Source organism: Tursiops truncatus, chromosome 2, assembly GCF_011762595.2.
Source record: "Tursiops truncatus isolate mTurTru1 chromosome 2, mTurTru1.mat.Y, whole genome shotgun sequence".
NCBI lineage: Eukaryota > Metazoa > Chordata > Mammalia > Artiodactyla > Delphinidae > Tursiops > Tursiops truncatus.
In genome coordinates, this window is record NC_047035.1 from 163,279,589 (window position 1) to 163,299,761 (window position 20,173).

The 20,173-nt window shown below is 40.0% G+C and overlaps 1 protein-coding gene and 1 non-coding gene across 2 annotated transcripts in view; both read right to left on the reverse strand.

Moving 5' to 3' along the window:
- Positions 1-4,457: 4,457 nt before the first annotated feature.
- On the reverse strand, positions 4,458-4,531 carry TRNAN-GUU (transfer RNA asparagine (anticodon GUU)). The gene has a single exon. It is a non-coding gene; the product is annotated as a tRNA-Asn (tRNA).
- Positions 4,532-6,221: 1,690 nt separating this feature from the next.
- Positions 6,222-20,173, reverse strand: part of LOC109549629 (uncharacterized) — a 33,348-nt gene continuing 19,396 nt past the window's right edge. The window contains exons 6-7 of the mRNA XM_073799912.1: positions 18,916-19,094; positions 6,222-9,718 (exon numbers count right to left, since the gene is read on the reverse strand). The gene's annotated coding sequence lies outside the window, so the exon portion shown is untranslated. The remainder of the gene's footprint in view (positions 9,719-18,915; positions 19,095-20,173) is intronic.

Genomic DNA, 20,173 nt, shown 5'->3' on the forward strand with positions numbered 1-20,173 from the left:
GATAGTTTTGAATCTACCTTCTTATACCTAATGCAATATTTTAACATTGTCCAAAGGCTTTTTTTCCTGAAACACATTTTGTAAATGGCTGTATAGTATTCCAATGTTTAAATAACATACCATAATTTATTTCACCATTTCCACTAGGGTTCCATATTTTATCTTGTTTGTAATTTCTCACTATTATAAATAATGTTGCAGTAAACATCACTGTACTTAAATTTGTACATATACTTATTATTATAACCTTAGGCATACACTACTTTAATAACAACAATGAAGAATTTTGCTAGAAGAAAGTAAAACTTTGCTCTAGATTCTTATATGTTGGCTCTTTCTAGAATGGCTTTCCTCAGTGGTATTCAAAACTGACTTTCCACAACTTTAAACATAGCTTTTTATCACAGAGATTAGATTTTCCTTTATAGTTATGCATACTTTCAAAATAACAGGACCACTATTTGTGTTCCTCCAATGGTGGACTCCAGATTAAAATTCTTAAGATTTTAGAATATATCATTTGGGAAACCAAGGAGTCATCATCTCTTACTATACCTTTTGATCTCAAATCTCACCTTGGTTTTAAAGTTTAAAATGTATTTTCAAAACTAAAAAATTAATTTTAATGCCAAAATTTCTAGAAGGTTGTTTTTGTTTAATGTTTTTTAATGGGTGGGGGTAGAAGTGCATTTTATTTGCTTATAGACAAAAGTAAACACTTCAAATAAATAGTAAATTTCTCATATTTTCTGGCTTAATAGCACAAATTTATTTGTCCCAAGTCTATCATAGATGATTAAGTCAAAAGTGAGTAGGCATGGAAAACTGATTTCTCATTTCCATTATTTTTCCCAATCTTTATGTGTAAATACTTATCTGATAGGGTTTGGTAGCAAATTTATTTTTGAGTCCTGATCTATGACAACTTAAAATTCACATTTCAACCTAATAATCCATATGTTTACAATTTAAAAGTTACATTTTTGTGACTGGGATAAACACAAGAGGAGGTTTCTGGGATGCTAACATTATTTTACATATTGACCAAGATATTGATTACAAAGGTGTGTTTATTTTGTAAAAATTTCTTCAGTTGTACTCCTAATGATTTGTGCACATTTCGGTATGTATTTAAGCTTAATAAAGAGTTTCTTTTAAAATTATATTTTAAGAGTTTTCTTAAGGATATGAGTCTCTACATTTTGTAGTTTAAATACTGAACAACGAAAATTCGAGTGGCTTCTCTTAAAAATTTAAGCTATGAAAACAATTTAAAACTGAGCTGTGTACTACGATTTTACAGATATAGTTTATTCTCACATCATTCTTGTAAGTTCAACAATTATTTTAAAAAGAGTGGATATATGTATAACTGACTCACTTTGCTGTACAGCAGAAACACATTTTAAATCAACTATACTCTAATAAAAATTAATTTTAAAACCCACAAATACATGTAAAATAACACACACACAATTTTCAGTATGCAAAAACACAGACTGCATGGACACCACCAAAGGGGCTCAACATGAAGCACTTTAAATGAAGTGCTGCAGCTGATAAAATTAACATTCTTAATTATTTAAAAGGTTTCAACTTCTTAAACTATTTTCTAGTTAAATGCATTATGGCTTCTTCTACCACCAATTTACCCCTGCTCTGCTGGTTGTAGCAATAAGTTGAACATTTCAGGCATCACCTCCACCAAAATTCAGAGAAATAAAATTAAAATTCATGTTGGCATTACTCATTAGGATATATTATGAATGCAGAAAAAAGGTAGTTGTGTTTCTCTGGCAGCTTAACGTCTTATTCCCCCTAAACCTTGTATCATATGACATCAGATACAGGTGTTAACAAATGAACACAGAAACGTATTAGCCATGTGGTCTCCTCCCAGCCTCCGTTATCTAAAGAAATGCTACAATATAAAAAACACTTTAAATTATTAATTATTTTAAATCACATGACTATTACCTTCTCTAACAAGTTTGCATAAACCACAGCACTTGATTCACCTTTTACTGCATTACTTCAGTGAGTTTCCCTCTGATTTTATATATGAAGTTTAAGTATACAGATGTTTATCAGGAACATATTTACATGCTCAGATGCTCAGCAAAGCCTTTTAAATGCTCTTCAGCCTTTAACTAATGTCCTAAATGATCTCAACATATTCTGGGCTTGGTTGGTACTACAGACCCAAGAAACTAGGAACAAAATAACGCTCGCCAGAAATAGCATTTATTACAACATCTATACCCAATACACATTGTACAGAGCCAACACATCCATAAATAATTAAGCAACTAAAAAAAATGTTTCCCACCTATCTTATCTGTATGCAACAGCCTAGCATAAAGAAATTCACTAAGTACCTGCCCACATAATAAAATCAACTACTTACATTAGAGGGCGGTTTTGCAGTCCTCATCCCACCTCCATTCTCATGTAATCCTCTCTCTTTATTTTCTGGCCACTAAATCCCATTAATCTCCCCAATAGGGTGAAGTAGAACATACTTAGAAATTTAGGATCAAGTTTAAAACTACCACCTAGGCATCCGTCAAGTGCAGATACTGGTATTCTCTCACAAATGGGTCCTAAAATAGGGGTCTGTCTGGGCTCCCCAACTGCCAAACATCAGCCTGGGTCCAAGAATCCCTAGACACCAGATTAGTCCCCATCGCTTGGCTTGAACCAATTCTTCTTTCTCTTTCTCTTCCATATTTTCTCTGGGCTATTCCAACCTGCCTTTATTTCTAATCTTGTCTTCTCTACACAAATGCTATCAAACTGTTTTCCAAAGACATGTTCCACATGAAGATTTCATGTTCCCACACAGTTTTCATTTCAATAAAATGAAGCGGCACGTGACTTAATGCCCTTTCGTATTCCATGAATATTCAGTGGGGTTTTTTCTTTCCTTTGTGAGATTTGGAACAAAATATTAATGAAACTTCAGAAAAACCAATTAAAGTTATCACCTTTGGTTTTAAATTAACGAATCAATCAAGTAGCTCTATTTTAGAGGAGTGAACTTCTGGGTAGGTAGTACAGGAGTGAGAAGCATGGGCTCTGAAGCCTGACAACTCGAGTTTAAATCTGCACTGTGCTAGGCACTAACTGTGACCAGGCAAATCACTCAATTGCACGGAGCCTCAGTTGGCTCACCAATACAGTGGAAACAATAGGACCTCCCTGGGAGAGTTGTTGCACGGATCTCACACTTTCATCCAGGAAAGCACTTAGAATCGTGCCTAGCAAGTAGTAAGCACTCAAAAAATGTCAGCCTTTATTAATATGCTAACGTGGGGGAAAACATAAAGCAGAGCGTAACTACATACTTGCAGGAATAAGACATACCACTTTTCTCCAGAACCGTCTTTCAAATTAATCTGTGGCCAAGACTAATTATTATGGTGAAACTGATTACGTCACCAAGGCAGCATATATTTAGAGAACAAAGTACAAGGTAACGATTTTGGAGAGTTTTGCATTTTTTGTGAAATAAATGGTAATATGCTTATAGAATGTCGAAGCAAAATATGTTAGCAGTTTCACTTTAATCTTTCTCATAATTTGGGGGTTTTTTAAGTGTAACAATGATACAGTTGTAAAAAAAGTTTTCTCCCTTTCTGAATATATGGGACATTTTGCAGGTTTAGTCTATTCTCTATTAAATTCTAAAACTTTAGTAGAAAAAGTAACCTGTAACATACAAATGCTCTTACAATAGTGTCCACACCAAGGCTTTATGACAAACATTTCTTAGTTTACCAATGCGAGGGTTAGTCTAAGTTGAATTATGGGAATATTTGTTTACGCTGACGGGGAACAGACGAAATGCTGCACAATTCAACATTAGTTTTAAAAAAAAAAACACCAACAGATAAAAAACCTGGAGCGTTTTAAGTCAACGTACAGCTTGAACTTGACACTAAATACATACATTCAGTCGACCTCTGACATCGCAGGGGTCCTGAAGCAGAACCAGGCCAGCTCGGGCCGCGCCTGGAGACGGGGCGGCGAGTTCGAAGCCGGAACGCGGCGGCCGCCCGGCCTCTGCGCGCTCTGGGCGCCGCTGCCTGACCAGGGCCCGCGGGAGCCCGGCCAGGCGGGGCTGGGAGCTGTGGGACGGGGGTTTCGGGAAAGAGCGAGGGGGAAGAGGGCCGGAGTTTAGGAACCCAGGGAGTGGAAGCGAAAGGATGCGGGGGCCTTAAGGAGCTGGACCCACACGCCTGTTCGGGGCGGCAGGAAGCGCCCACCCGGCCGCCGGGGTTGGAGGAGGGGCCCCAGCGCGCCCGGAAGCTGGAGAGCCACCCCCTGCTGGACCGCGAAGTGAGATCCGCGGTTTCTCTTCTCCGGACCCTCGAAATCCACGCCTGCGTTGCCCGGAGGCCTCAACTCCATGATTTATGCAAAACTACCGGGCACCCGCCTGTAAAAGGGGTAAGCGTCCCTGGGTGGGCTCGAACCACCAACCTTTCGGTTAACAGCCGAACGCGCTAACCGATTGCGCCACAGAGACTCTGATGTGGCGGCGTTCTCCAGCCATAACCTTTATGAAGAATAATAAAGGCAAGCGTGTGACTGTTCGTTTCCTTTCTGCTCCCTGATGCCTATCATTAAAATCAGATTTTTCCACTTAACATTTCTTACCCTTTAACTCTATTTTCCACCTTTAAAGCATATTGGAAAACTATAAAATACAGCAAGATCAAGCAGAATTTCAGATTGCAACGTGTTTTAAAATACTGCTGTTCCCCCCCACCTCCCCACCCCTCCCATTTGGAACGTTTTGTTTCAGGGAGATAACTATTTATTATGTTTGTTTTATAGGGAAATAAAAATTTTAATCTTTAATCTTATGAGTTGAGAAACTTTCCTTTTATTTCAAACTCTTTGTCCAGTACTTTGCTCACTCATCTTCATAATTTACTTGCGTAGCATTCCCAAGGTCATCTGAATTGTATTTGCCTTGTTTATTTTTATTTTCAGGTATTATTAAATACGTATATGCACTTCCTATTTGTTGTGTACTAACCTATAGTACAATTACTTGTCACTAACATCTTGTTACTTGTAAAGGACATTGGGGGAAAAGCTACAGTCACATTCTTTCATCCCTGTACGCTGTAGTTCATTGCTAAATCCGCTCTTGTTTTTTCCTTGGAATTAGCCTGTACACCCACATTTGAGCCATGCCACTTAAAACGTACATTTCATGGGATAGATATAACCCAATTTGAGGAAAGAGAAGTTAGAGAAGAAAAAAAGTATGATTTATGACTAACGCCTGAAAATCCCTAACACAGAAACACCTCTGGCAAACGTTACATCCCTGTAAATACCCTACATGAAAATCTTACCCTTTGTGTGAATAGTTCCTGATGCCTTTTGAGGTACTCTTCAAAACTCCAGGCACTTTTTTCTCCTATTCCCGCCTCAGAGAACTGCTAGTTTCCACTTGACAACTCTGTACTTAAACTTTTAAGTTACTAAATTGCTCTGTCCAGAATCCCTTGAGAAAGAATTCGTATCATGATTTATAGAAGTTGTATGCGACCTGCCTTAGTCCAGTCAATATTTTGAGTTCCTGTGGCTTGTTAAGACAACTTAAATTGGCTTTGGAACCAATTAGTGGAGTTCCTTGAAAGCGCTGAGATATCAAACAGCTGTGAATTCATACCAAGCTGTACCACTCTGGTCTCAAAAAACTTTTAGAAGTGCACTTGAAAATTTTAAATTTGAAAAAACAAAATCTAGGAAGCACTTATAAAGAATATATAATGAGTCTGATTTTGTTATATGATGCTACGTTCATACTTTATGTTTTATGTACCTGTTAATGTGAACTAAAACTATTAGGCATTGGTTTTTCTTCTCTGAATACCAAAATGAGTATTCTCTCCTCTGCTACTGTGCTTGTGACTATTCAGTTAGAACAGACTGCAACTAGTACCTCACCACCCCTTCATTCAATATTTACTCTGCCGTTTAGAATATTAGGAACAGTTCTACTCATGTGACTGTCTTAAGCTCCAATCTCTTTTCCTCACTTCAGTCATCATACTAACATTTTAACTTCTAAAAAAGAGAGATGTTGAGAAACAGTTGATGAGAAAAAAATAATTCAGAAAGAAATAATTAGCTCATTGTATGCTAAAAATTTTTTTCTATGTGAGGATCATTGTTTAAAATTCAGCCTGGTTCTGTAGTTGTTAATTTTTTTTTTTTTTTTTTTTTTTTACAGTACGCAGGCCTCTCACTGTGGTGGCCTCTCCCGTTGCGGAGCACAGGCTCCGGACGCGCAGGCCCAGCGGCCATGGCTCGCGAGCCCAGCCGCTCCGCAGCATGTGGGATCCTCCCGGACCGGGGCACGAACCCACGTCCCCTGCGTTGGCAGGTGGACTCTCAACCACTGCGCCACCAGGGAAGCCCAGTTGTTAATATTTTTAAGAAAATAAATTATTCTGTCCACAGTTCATTAGCTTTGCCTTTTGGTCTCTCCATTTGTAAATACTTCAAAAGAACATATAAATATTAAACATATTGAATGGAATATCAACATTTCACTCCAATTACGTATATCAAATGCAGCTTTTATGCAAAATGCCCATTTACAAAAATAAAAGCATGTGTTGTCACCTAAATCTTTGTGATTGTCTCATTTTAGGCCTTAATATCTATGCCCAATTTTTAAAGACAAATTAAGCCCACTGCATTAACTTTATTATTTATTTATTTTTGGCTGCACTGGGTCTTCGTTGTGGGCTTTCTCTATTTGTGTGGAGCAGGGACTTCTCTTCATTGTGGTGCCCAGGCTTCTCACTGTGGTGGCTTCTCTTTGTTGCGGAGCACGGGCTCTTAGGCGCACGGGCTTCAGTAGTTGTGGCTCGCGGGCTGTAGAGCGCAGACTCAGTAGTTGTGGTGCACAAGCTTAGTTGCCCCGCCAGCATGTGGGATCTTCCCGGAGCAGGGATAGAATCCGTGTCCCCTGCATTGGCAGGTGAATTCTTAACCACCGCATCACCAGGGAAGCCCTGGATTAACTTTAGAAACATACATCATTTTTCCTGAAATTTCAGGGTAACCCACAACAAATGATTCTTAAAGCTTCATTAATACTTAGGTCTTTATAATTGCTAAAAGTGAAAAGGACTGGGCATCTTGCCCCCTTTTTGTATATCATACACAATGAACTGCAACTTTAACTTTTCCAAGAATGTGCCCTATCAAAGAAGCTGACCTCTGCAGATTAATGGGCCTGTATATTTTATTTCCTTCTTAGAGAGGAAAAAAAGAGAGAACATCTTGCAAATGGGATCCACCTGTCTTGACATCCAAGGCAAGATGGACTACACTGATTTATAGACCTTCCTGGAAGCATGAATCCAAGGCTATCAGAAGATGTGCCTCCAGCTTCAAACCAACATAAGAGGCAACTCACAGGATTTCCATTAACACAACTGTGCATGACCTTAATTCTTTTCAATTCCTGTATTTCAAAAGGATTGAGTTGTTAAAAATGAAAAATCCAGTTAGAATGTAAAAGAAATCAATGAGGTAGAGAAATCATCTCAATAAATGGAAGATTGTGCCACCAGGAAATCAGTTAAAAGAGAATGCTGGGGACTTCCCTGGTGGTCCAGGGGGGTAAGATTCCTTGCTCCCAATGCAGGGGACCCAGGCTCCATCCCTGGTCGGGGAGCTAGATCCTGTGTGCATGCCGCAAATAAGAGTCCACATGCTGCAACTAAAGATCCCACATGCTGCAGCTAAGACCTGGCGCAGCCAATATTAATTTAAAAAAGAGAGAGAATGCTGAACCAGGAGTCTCTAAGAGCAAGAGAAGAACTATGAGACCAATTTTCAAAACTAACTGAAGTCACATTTTAAAACTGATGTATAGTAAAGGGGAGTCAAATCCTTCCAACCAGGCTCAAGCTTAAATGATATTTCCTACTCATTAAAAGTATCATCTCATTCAAAATTGTTGACTAAGGGTCAGTTACCAATTTAGCAGGCCAGTAGCAGCATGATACAGAGCGGTATCCATAGAGCATACTTCTCCCATAGTTGACCATTAAATTGGGTCTACACATAAAATAAGAAAATTGAGACAGGTATATTAGAATATCATATCTGTTTTTCCATCATTTTAAAAATTGTGTCAGCTGGGAAATTTTGTGAAATTATTCAGACAATAATCTCCATTTTATTTTTAATTAAACAGACATGGTATATGAGAAAAGGCAAACTAAGGCAGAAATAATATACTGATATTCTATTCGGTTCAATCAAAATTATTAAAAATTATAGTTTTTTTTCTTCATGAACCTCTCTTTTGGAGGTAGAAATCCTTTTCGATGGTTTTACCAAATAATCCAGAATGAAAATATTAATCATTGCTTATCTCAGTAGTGAAAGAGTATGATTTGCTAACAATATCGATGATTTCAACTGTGTCCAGACCAATAGAATCCTTGATCCAGCTAGAAATGGTGGGGAGTGGAGGGTCTGGGAGCAGCACAGATTTCCACTTTCTTCAGTAGCATGGGAAAACTGCTCCAGGAAGACCCTATGGGTATCTCAGAAACTTTCATGGGTTCTACCTCTCAGTCCGCCGCTTGACCACACCACCATCCATGAGGTAGCCACAGCCTTTTATTTTCCATGATGTGTTCACGTTCACAGGAGCAGTTGGAGGCAAGTTTTTTGCTATCCCGTCTATACAGTGAATGCACTGACAAATTCCCAGTCCTGCCTTTCTGAACTCACCCATTGGAAATTAACTTTAAAAAATTCAGAACAGGGCTTCCCTGGTGGCTCAGTGGTTGGGAGTCCGCCTGCCGATGCAGGGGACGCGGGTTCGTGCCCCGGTTCGGGAGGATCCCACGTGCCGCGGAGCGGCTGGGCCCGTGAGCCATGGCCGCTGAGCCTGCGCGTCTGGAGCCTGTGCTCCGTAACGGGGGAGGCCACAACAATGAGAGGCCCGCGTACGGCAGGGAAAAAAAAAAAAAATCAGAACAGATATCCTCTTTTCATTTACTTCGAAAGAATAAAGAGGGCATCCCTGGTGGCTCAGTGGTGAGAGTCCACCTGCCGATGCAGGGGACACGGGTTTGTGCCCCCGTCTGGGAAGATCCCACATGCCGCGGAGCGGCTGGGCCCGTGAGCCATGGCCGCTGAGCCTGCGCGTCCGGAGCACCGCAACGGGAGAGGCCACAACAGTGAGAGGCCCGCGTACCGCAAAAAAAAGAATAAAGAGAATGAGCAGACGCCAAAGGGAGATTCCATTCGAACTCAGAGACCGTAGAATTAATAATAGCTGCCCTGCCTTAGTCATAGACCCTATTGGAAAATAACACATTATATTTCTTTCGCTTCCAAATTGTCGTACAGATGCTATTTAAATTTTTCAAAGATCAGTAGTTCTGTTTAAAAGAAATGAAAGAAAAATAACATCTTAAATCAATCAGAGGGTATAATTTAGATGAAACCAGAGGATCCAAACCTGCGGTCATTAAGGCCAAGATGCTTTATTCAGGAGAAATACCAGTCACTGGCACAGCACTTCTTCCAGGGAGTCCCACTGAAAGCAGAGTGAAAAGTAAAACCACTGCCCCATTTCCACAGTTCCAATAAAATTTCAGGTATGGGGAGTGCGTACAGACCAAAGCCCTGGGAATAGCCTCCTCCTTGCAGCTACTTCCTGTAAATGGATAGGAAACCTTGAATTAAAGTCAACCAAATCACTGAGGAGATGGTACCTGGTAAAGAGCTGGTAGTCAATGAACTGTTCACTCAATGAATAGTTAACCATAGCATCGTTAGAATTTTTGAAGGCATATAAACGTTACCTTAGGTAATTTTTTAATTAAAAAAATAAAGCAAGCTCAAGTAGATCCATATTTGAAAGGTTTGGTAGTATTACAACATGATTCATCCTAGAACATTGTAAATAACAAGTGCTCTTGTATAAAGTATGATCCCACCAAAGGATGTTCTTCAAATATGAGAGATCACGAATAAAGCACTAGCCCAGTGCCCTGTGTTTATGATGTAGAGTAAAAGTTATCTTTTCCCTGTGGCCCTTTAAGGACACTATCACTCTTCCAGCAGCCCAAGTTGAAATCCTGACATCATCACAGGGGACACGGGTTCGAGCCTTGGTCCGGGAAGATCCCACCTGCTGCAGAGCAAATAAACCCGTGCGCCACAACTACTGAGCCTGAGCTCTAGAGCCCACCAGCTACAAATACTGAGCCCGCATGCCACAACTAATGAAGCCTTCACACCTAGAGTCCGTGCTGTGCAACGAGAAGCCAGCGCACTGCAACGAAGAGTAGCCCCCGCTCGCCGCAGCTAGAGAAAGCCCCTGCGCAGCAACGAAGACCCAGCGCAGCCAAAAATAAAAATAAATAAATAAAAATTTAAAAAAGTATTTAGTGGAAAGGAGGAGACAAAGTCAAAGTTTAGAGATGTTGCAAAGGTAGAATCTATGACTTTGTGACTGACCCAATATAAGAAAAGCCTTTATCTTTTTAAATTTTTATTTATTTATTTATTCTTATTTTTGGCTGCGCTGGGTCTTCGTTGCTGCGCAGGGGCTTTCTCTAGCTGCGGCGAGCGGGGGCTACTCTTCGTTGCAGTGCGCTGGCTTCTCGTTGCACAGCACGGACTCTAGGTGTGAAGGCTTCATTAGTTGTGGCATGCGGGCTCAGTATTTGTAGCTGGTGGGCTCTAGAGCTCAGGCTCAGTAGTTGTGGCGCACGGGTTTATTTGCTCTGCAGCAGGTGGGATCTTCCCGGACCAAGGCTCGAACCTGTGTCCCCTGCATTGGCAGGCGGATTCTTAACCACTGTACCACCAAGGAAGTCCCTTCACTACTTAATGTTAATCCAATACATTCCATGTTCCAATTTCCCTACATAAAACGTAAGCTCCAATAAGTGTGTACCAAAAAAAATAACATTTAATGAGCATTTACTGTCAGATACATGCATTATATTTATCTTTCATCTATTCTGTAAGATGGATACTATTGTTATACCCATTCTATGGATAAAGAAACTAAGGCTTATAATGGTTTAAAATTTAAACCCCAAGCCTATTTAAACTTTAAATAACTTGCCCAAGGTACCACCTGCTGTTCCTTGTTGCTGTACCTTTTTTTTTTTTTTCCACTCATCCCTGTACTTAGAATATCCTTCGTTCGTCATCTTGCCTATTAAAGCCTTACTTCTCCTTCAAGCTCATATAGTGGCCTCATCCTATGAAACCTTTCTTGATCCCTCCAACTAGATAAAATCTTTCCCTCTTGTAAACCATCTAGCACTTCTTCCTTGGCCAAACCTCACATTATATTGTGGCCATGTTTGCACCTATTGAATCTCCGTTCTAACCTATATACTCCTTGAGGTCAGAAATGTTATCCATCTTTATACCTCCCATAGCACTTGACTTAGTCATGCTAAATAAATGTACTGAATAATTGAAATAATAGTGAAAGTGAAAGAGCTATCTATATTCAATATTTGTTCTAAAATATTAGTGGAGTTTACAGGTTCCTAATATGAAGCTGACTAAAAAATTAGTACTAGAGATTATCAAAGGAAGCAACAGGAATCCCAAGCTGATCAAAGAAGAGACTAATAAGAATCCAAATCGACTGTCTCTAGAAAAACTTTAACATTTTTTTTAAAGTTTAAAATACTGCTATTTAGGGAGGGTGGGAGGGAGGGAGACGCAAGAGGGAAGACATATGGGAACATATGTTTATGTATGACTGATGCACTTTGTTATAAAGCAGAAACTAACACACCATTGTAAAGCAATTATACCCCAATAAAGATGTTAAAAAAAAATACTGCTATTTCTAAAGGTGATTTTGGTACCATTAAGGCTGAAGTGCTTTTCTAGACTTATTCATTTAACAAACACATATATAAGACTTTGTTTCAGGCACTGTTCCAAGGCCTTTGCAAATATTTACTCATTCAAATTTTATAACAACCTTGCGAAGTAGGTTCCATTATTATCATCCCTGTTTTACAGGTAGAGAAACTAAGAAGTTAAGTAACTTACCCAAAATCACACAGCTAGTAAGTGACAGGGAGAGTTCAAATTCAGGCATCCTTCTCCAGACAACTCACTTAACTGCTAGTCTATCCTGCCTCTTTTTTTTTTTTTTTTTTAGTGCACAGTAGTTCTTGAGTACTGTACAATAGACATTTTTAAAAAATAATTTGGAGACTTTAAAAATCTTCCACTAGTTTAAAGGTTTTTTAAACATGATTTCAGACTTAAAAGTTGCAAGAATAGTACAAAGAATTCAACCAAATTTCCCAAATGTTAGTATCTTACTACACTGACTTTATCCTTTTCTCTTTCTTTCTCTCAATATTTAATTTTTTCTGATCTGTTTAAGAGTAAATTGCAGATGTAATAGCCCCTAAATACTTCAGTGTGTTTCCTAAAGTTAAGGAATTCTATTACATAACCACAGAACAATGATCAAAATTAGGACCTTAACATTGATACGGCACCATTAGGGTTAGGACTTAATCTGTAGATCTTATTCCAATTTCACCAGTTGTTCCAATAAGGTCCTTTATGGCAAAAGAAAATTTAAGATCGTAATTTGCATGTCATTGTCCTGTCTTTCAGTTTTCTTTAATCTGTAACAGTTCCTGAGTCTGTGTCTCTTTCTGTCTCTTACATACCATAACTTGGACATTTCAGCAGAGTACAGGCCAGTTATGTTGTAAAATGTCCTTAAATGTCAGGTTGTCTGGTGTTTCCTGATGACTAGATTCAGGTTAGGTGCTTTTGCTCCCTCTAACACATTTAGTATACTGGATACTGTAACATCAATCTGAAATAATGGTAAAATGAAAAAAAAAATGAGGCTAGAAGAAGCACAGAGAGATGAGTGATGTCGATCATGAGTCTGGCAGAAACAGAACTTCTCAGGATTCCTCAACATCATATGTACAGTCTCAACTATTTAAACAGGAATATTCTTGAAATAATAATTTAAATTTTATTTTAAAGTCCCCTAACTGTACCTCTTCTTTGTTTGTTTCAGTTATATGTTCACTGAATCGCTATGACCTGACACTTCATCTCCTGAGAAATAGCCACCAGAAAGTGGAACAACCGTTGCCTATGATTTTTGGGTGGGATGAAGCCCTCAGTGAATGGTCATTGAGTTTTGTGGTTCAAAAATAAAATCCTTGGGCTTCCCTGGTGGCGCAGTGGTTGAGAGTCCGCCTGCCGATGCAGGGGACGCGGGTTCGTGCCCCGGTCTGGGAAGGTCCCACATGCCGCGGAGCAGCTGGGCCCGTGAGCCATGGCCACTGAGCCTGCGCGTCCGGAGCCTGTGCTCCACAACGGGAGAGGCCACAAGAGTGAGAGGCCTGCATACCGCAAAAAATAAATAAATAAATAAATAAATAAAATAAAATCCTTTATCACTTGGTTATAAAGAATCAAGTCTTCCTCACCTGTTAACCTCTTGGTGAACAGATACATCTGAATTTCTGAAACTGAACTAAGACTCACATGGAGCTGCTGGGGTTTATCAGAGTTTGGACAAGTGTGCCTCTTGTCCTGGACTGGCTGCCACAAAACAGTTTGTATTAGTTGGGGCTCTTCAGAGAAACAGAACCAATAGGACATATATACATATACAGAAAGAGATTTATTCTGAAGTGTTGCCTCCTGAGGTTATGGAAGCTAAGAAGAACCACGATCTGCCATCTAGAAGCTGGAGGCCCAGTCCATGCCCAAAGGGCTGAGAACCAGGGGAACCAATGATGTAAGTCCCAGTCCTGCCCAAGAAAAGGAGCACCAAAGTCTGAGGGCAGAACAAGAAAGATGTCCCAGTTCAAAGAGAAAGGTCCTTCCTCTGCCTTTTGCTTTAGTCAGGCCCCCAATGGATTGGATGATGCCCATCCACACTGGTGAGGGGGATCTTCTTTACTCAGTCTACTGATTCAAATGCTAATCTCCTCTAGAAACAGCCTCACAGACACATCCAGAAATAATGTTTTACCAGCATTTTGGGCATCCTTTAGCCCAGTCAAGTTGACACATAAAATTAACCATCACACAGCTCTTAAGCATGACCAATAAAACATAGGGAGCAGAGATTTTTCAAAGATTTAGCACTGTCTAAATAATCACAAAAATCCTTTCAGAGATAATAGGGGATCTATGCACAATTCAACAAGGGATCTCAACAGAAACATTGTGCCAAGGGTTCCCCTTTGTCAAGACCAGGAAAGAGTTTGTGATCTGTTTACTTAGAGGGAAAAAAATCCAACTTTCTTTATGAGCTAAAGAACCAAATACAACTGTCTACGGCAGTTCAAGAGAATTCTTTCCCCATCATGTGAGCTTCACCTTACTACCATATTTTTTCTAACCTAGGGAATGTTTTTTACGCTTTCTTTTCCTATTAAGATTGCCAGTAACAGAAATACAAAGACTAAAATTGAATCAAGAGATTCTATTGCCCGAGTGAAGAGATTTTTCATTTCTGAGAATTCTTACATTTAGAATAGAGACATTTAAAATCATTTGTCTAGGTCTTCCCTGGTGGCTCAGTGGTTGAGAGTCCACCTGCCGATGCAGAGGACATGGGTTCGTGCCCCGGTCTGGGAAGATCCCACATGCCGCGGAGCGGCTAGGCCCGTGAGCCATGGCCGCTGAGCCTGCACGTCCAGAGCCTGTGCTCTGCAAGGGGAGAGGCCACAACAGTGAGAGGCCCGTGTACCACAAAAAAAAAAAAAAAAAAAAATCGTTTGTCTAAGTTCACAGGCATAACAAATACATATTTCTTTAAAATTAATAATTTGAAGGCTTTTGCTTGAAGTCGTACACTAGGTTTTAAATTAACATTAAGCATTCTAACAATAAGAAATTGAAAGTCTCAGTTCATAATTGACTTTTTAACTGCTTCATAGAATACACAGAGAAAGTGCCAAAGCCCATATCATCAACGTAAAAGTAGAATTATATAAAAGGTTCATGCAGGTGAGCACTTAAATTTAGATTTATGCATATAATTTACTTATTTTAGATGGGAGACTTTAATGCAAGGCTTCTTTTTCAATAAGGTATGAAAGAAAATCCAAACTGACAAGTCTCTTGAATTATCAAGTAATTTGAGAATAAGAATGTCTTCAATGTAATTCACTTTACAGTTCTGGAATTGCAGTTGCGGTACTGGCATGAGGATAGACATAGAGATCATGGAATAGAATTGAAAGCCCAGATACCTGTAACCAATTGATTCTCAACAAGTGTGCCAAGGCAATTCAATAGGGAAAGAACAGTCTTCAACAAATGGTTCTGGGACAACGTATCCACATGCAAAAGAATGAAGTTGGATCCCTAACTCACGCCATATACAAAAATTAACTCAAAATGGATCAAAGACCTAAATGTAAGAACTAAAATCATAAAACTACTAGAAAAAACCGTCGGCCTTCATTTTCATGACCTTGGATTGGGCAACAATTTCTTTAAAAAAAAAATACAAGCACAAGTAAAAAAAGAAAAAAATAGATAAATTGGATGTCATCAAAATTGAAAACTTTTGTGCTTTAAAGTTCCCTGTTAAGAAAGTGAGGGGAAAAAAACCCCACAGAATGAAAGAAAATATTTGCAAATTATATATCAGATAAGAGTCTAACATCAAGAATATATCAATATAAAAACTCTTAAACTGCAATAATGAAAAGAAAAATAACCCAATTTAAAAATGGGCAAAGGATTTGTAGACATACCTTGGAAGAAGCTATACAAATGGCCAACAGACACATGAAAAACTGCTCAATATCATTAGTCATTAGGGAAATGTAAATCAAAGCACAATGAGATATCACTTCACATCTGCAAGGATGCAATAATAAAAAAAGATGGACAATAACAAGTGTCGACCAGGAGGTGCAGAAACTGGAACACTCCTACATTGCTGGTGAGCACGTAGAGTGATACTGCTACTTTGGAAAACAGTTTGATGGGTCCTCAAAATGTTAAACATAGGGCTTCCCTGGTGGCGCAGTGGTTGAGAGTCCGCCTGCCGATGCAGAGGACACGGGTTCATGTCCCGGTCTGGGAAGATCCCACATGCCATGGAGGGGCTAGGCCCCTGAGCCATGGCCGCTGAGCCTGCGCGTCCAGAGCCTGTGCTCCACAACGGGAGAGGCCACAACAGTGAGAGGCCCACGTACCGCAAAAAACAAACAAAGTGTTAAACATAGAGTCACCATATGACCCAGCAATTTTATTCCTAAGCACTTGAAAACATAGGGCCACACAAAAACTCATACAATAATGTTCACAGCAGCATTATTCACAATAGCTCAAGCTGGAAACAAACAAACAAACAAAAAAAGATGGAAACAACCTAATCCATTAACTGACGATTTGACAAGCAAAATGTGCTATGTCCAGTTCATGGAATATGATTTCACCATAAAAAGGAATAAAGTATTGACACATGATATGAGATGAATGAACCTTGAAAACTTCATGCTGTTTTTTGTTTTGTTTTGATTTGTTGTTTCATGCAAAGGTAAAGAAGCCAGACTCAAAGACCACATATTGTATGGTTCCATTTGTATGAAATGTCCAGAATAAGCAAATCTACAGAGAAAGCAGAAGCCAAGGACTGGAGAATGGGGGACTGGAGGATGACTGGTAACGGGCATGGGGTTTCTTTGGGGAATGATTAAAATATTCTGGGATTAGATAGTGATGATGGTTGCACACTCTGTAAATACCCTTAATTGTACACTTTAAAGAAGTGAATTTTATGGTATGCAAATTATATCTCAATTAAAATAAATAGAAACAGGAAACATAACTGTGCCTTTGAATTGTTTACTGGTGTAGAAATGAAGGCACAGAGAATTAGCAAAAGTGCCCAAAGTTAGCAGTGGAACCTGCTTTCTGATTTGCAAATCTGTGTATTCTAATCTACTGTTCACTGTGACTAGCGGGGTCTAACCCAACTCCCGTGTTGAAACTGTCACCTGGTTTCCAGTTAATTACTGAAATTTGATGACAAATCTGGCAGGAAACATTTCCTTACCTACTCACTCTGTAAAATGCAGTGGCTTGATATCTAAATCTACCTCTGTATTATCAGTTTATTTAGGATCAAATTTTAAATCAGTACGGTGACTGAAAACCTTGCACATGCCCAGTCCCATGCACGTTTCTGGAAATGCAGAACTCAAGGTCAGAAAGTCAGGGAATTAGAGATATAGATTGAGAAATCAAGTGTCTGGTGGTGCTGGTTTAAGTCCTAAGATGGGAGGAAATTGCTGGGGAAGAGCAAGCAGAGAAGAGAGGAACTAGAACGGAACCCAGGGAACAGATGTTTCAGAGCCGTCAGAGATCAGCCTGCCAGTGACAGGCACTGATAAGAAGTGGTTAGTGAATGATAGAGGCAGGAGAAAGCTACCCTACCTGATAGGAAACCTTGTATCTTATCACATTACATTGTTATTATCTGTTTACATGACTGTCTCCCTTGCTCCTTGGGTTTCTGCCTCCCTCTACTGCAGAAAAGTATTTCAATAAGTCACCAAGACCCTCCAAATTGTCAGACTCCATGGACTTTCACCACTCCTTCTTACTTTATCACTGTATTGTATTTGATACTGTAAACAGACCATTACCTTATTTTTTCTTAAAATGTGGGCATAAAAATGGTGCTCTTCTCCTGGGGGCCCAGAATGGGCGGCTCCTTGGACATAAGGCTGAGTTGGTGCTGCAGAGAACCCTCCTTGGACGTGTGCCATTCACCTCTCCCGAGCCCCTCACCCTCCCAACTCCACCGTCTCCACTGCAGCACGAAGATCAGTCAGAGTTCTTTGTGATGCTGCCCCTATGAAGCTCTACCCAGGGGATCCCACCACAGGAAACAGTTAGATGTCCATAGAACAGATGTCCATAGATGTCCATAGAACAGAATGGTAAGAGTAGAGTCCTGGCTTCATCCAAACACACTGCCTTGTACAAGCTTCGTGACCCCTCTCCTGGTCCCATCCCCTTTGCAGAAGCCTCTTCCTCCGTTGACTGTCTAAACTGGCATGCTTCCTCCCTAGTCTCATGGTGCCAACCCCAATCTCTATATAAACAACTTATCAATTTACATTTCTCTTCCAGAACTGCTCCTGAGGTCCAACACCATATATCCATCTTGTCCTTAAGAAACCTCTCAAATTCAACATGCCAAGAAAAGGAACTTTCTCCCAAGACATGTTTTTCCTACATTTCTATTATCATGTACCCTTTAACCCAACCTGCAATCTAGGAATCATCCTATCTCTTTCCCTCTCCCAAAACCGACTGATAAGGTAATCCTATCCACTCTACCTCCATACGATATCTTAGATCCAACAGCATTCTCATTAGTGTGCCGCATGTTACAGCCTAATCACTTCTTCCGTAAACTGCTGCCATTAACTCCCTACCTCCCATCATGCCTTTACCCCATACAAGCCTCCAATTCACTGAAAGAGTGATCTTTCGAAAACACAAAACTGAATATTTAATTTACTAAATGAAGAAGTTTCAATAACCTATACCATGGTTCCCACACTATGCACAAGTCACCCTTGGGCACCACAGTGAACTCAGGTTTGCTATAGGCTATTTAATTTTTTTGAGGGAAACGCAGCAACATCTATCAGACACCACACAAACTACCACTATTATGGCATTTGGAACTAACTACGTAATGAATGGAACTGTTATTTCTCTTGGCCTAGGGTACCATGAAAAAATTAGAGAGACACTAAGGGTGCAGTGAACTGAGAAAGTTTGGGTACCTATGACCTACCAAATATCTTCAAACCCTCTAGCATGACATAAACTGGTACCCACCTCTCCAGCTTCATCTCTCTCATCACGCCTTGTCTTCTTCCCTAGTCCTACTCTTCAATCCAGCAGACAAACTTGCATCTCTCCAGACATGTCCTTTCTGCCATCCTGAGTGGTCAGACTCTGGCTCTAAGAGAGTAGAGACGTGGCCTACCCAGGGTTTAGGGGTGAGACCGGATACCCTTAAGAGAACACAAGATGAAGTAAACAAACCAAAGAAGTCACTCCACAACCCCTACACTGGGTGGATTCTGTATGAGTTGGATAATCTGAAGTTAAAAAAAAAATTGGTTGACTATTCTTCAGAATTTCACATGTATTTGTCAGGCCAAGGAAAGGGGAGAGACCAGCCCCGTGGTCCTCATCTTCTCCCCCTTTTCTACAGAGGTCTGTATTTTTCTAGGGCAGAAGGCAAAGAGGCAACCAACAAAGCAACAGTAAGACTGTCTTTGTTAATGGCTGTACCACCCCTTCCTTCCCTGAAAAGGGGCCTAGCACCTGAGTTATATAAATGACTGCTCTTTTCTCTGTGCCCCACTTTATCTCATTTTATCACAGCACCTCTAATATTTTTGCACTTACCTGTTCACCTGTCTTCTCTGCTTGACTATAAACTTGTGGAGGGCCAAGACTATGCCTGATTTGGTTCTGTATTCTCCTCACCTAGCAGAGGGCCTGATACATAGTAAGTGATGAATGGAGAGTTGATGAATAAATTTCAAAGAGGGTGTGGGTGAGCCCCACAAGAAGCTCAAGCAAGTTAGAAAATAAAGTGTCCATTAGACTAAAAAGTCCAAAAGTCACTGATGATAGCAGTTAAAGATGTTTCTAGAGAGGGACAGGGACAAACGGGTTTGCACATGCTGAGGTGCAAACTAGGAGACGTGGCAGTGCTTACCAAGTAAAAACCACTCCCGCATTTCCTCCTTGCTATACAGAACTTCAGTTTTCTTTAGGCATCGAGAAGATTCCCTTTGATGTGGAAACATGGGCCCAGTTCCTAAACTATATCAAAATTCTGACTGATGAGATGTAAGAGGAAATCCTTTGGTGGGGTGTTTTTGGAAAATACTTTACCTCCTCTACAAGGCTAAGGCTGATGAAGAATAAACTTTCTGCCTGCCTTCCCACCTTTGCACCCATGGTGAAGATGTGATACTTGAAGTGTAGCAGCCATTCTACAACCATGAGGTAAAGGTCAAGTGAATTTCAGAGCTGTGACATCACTGAACCCCTGAGAAAATATTAGCAACTCTTTACC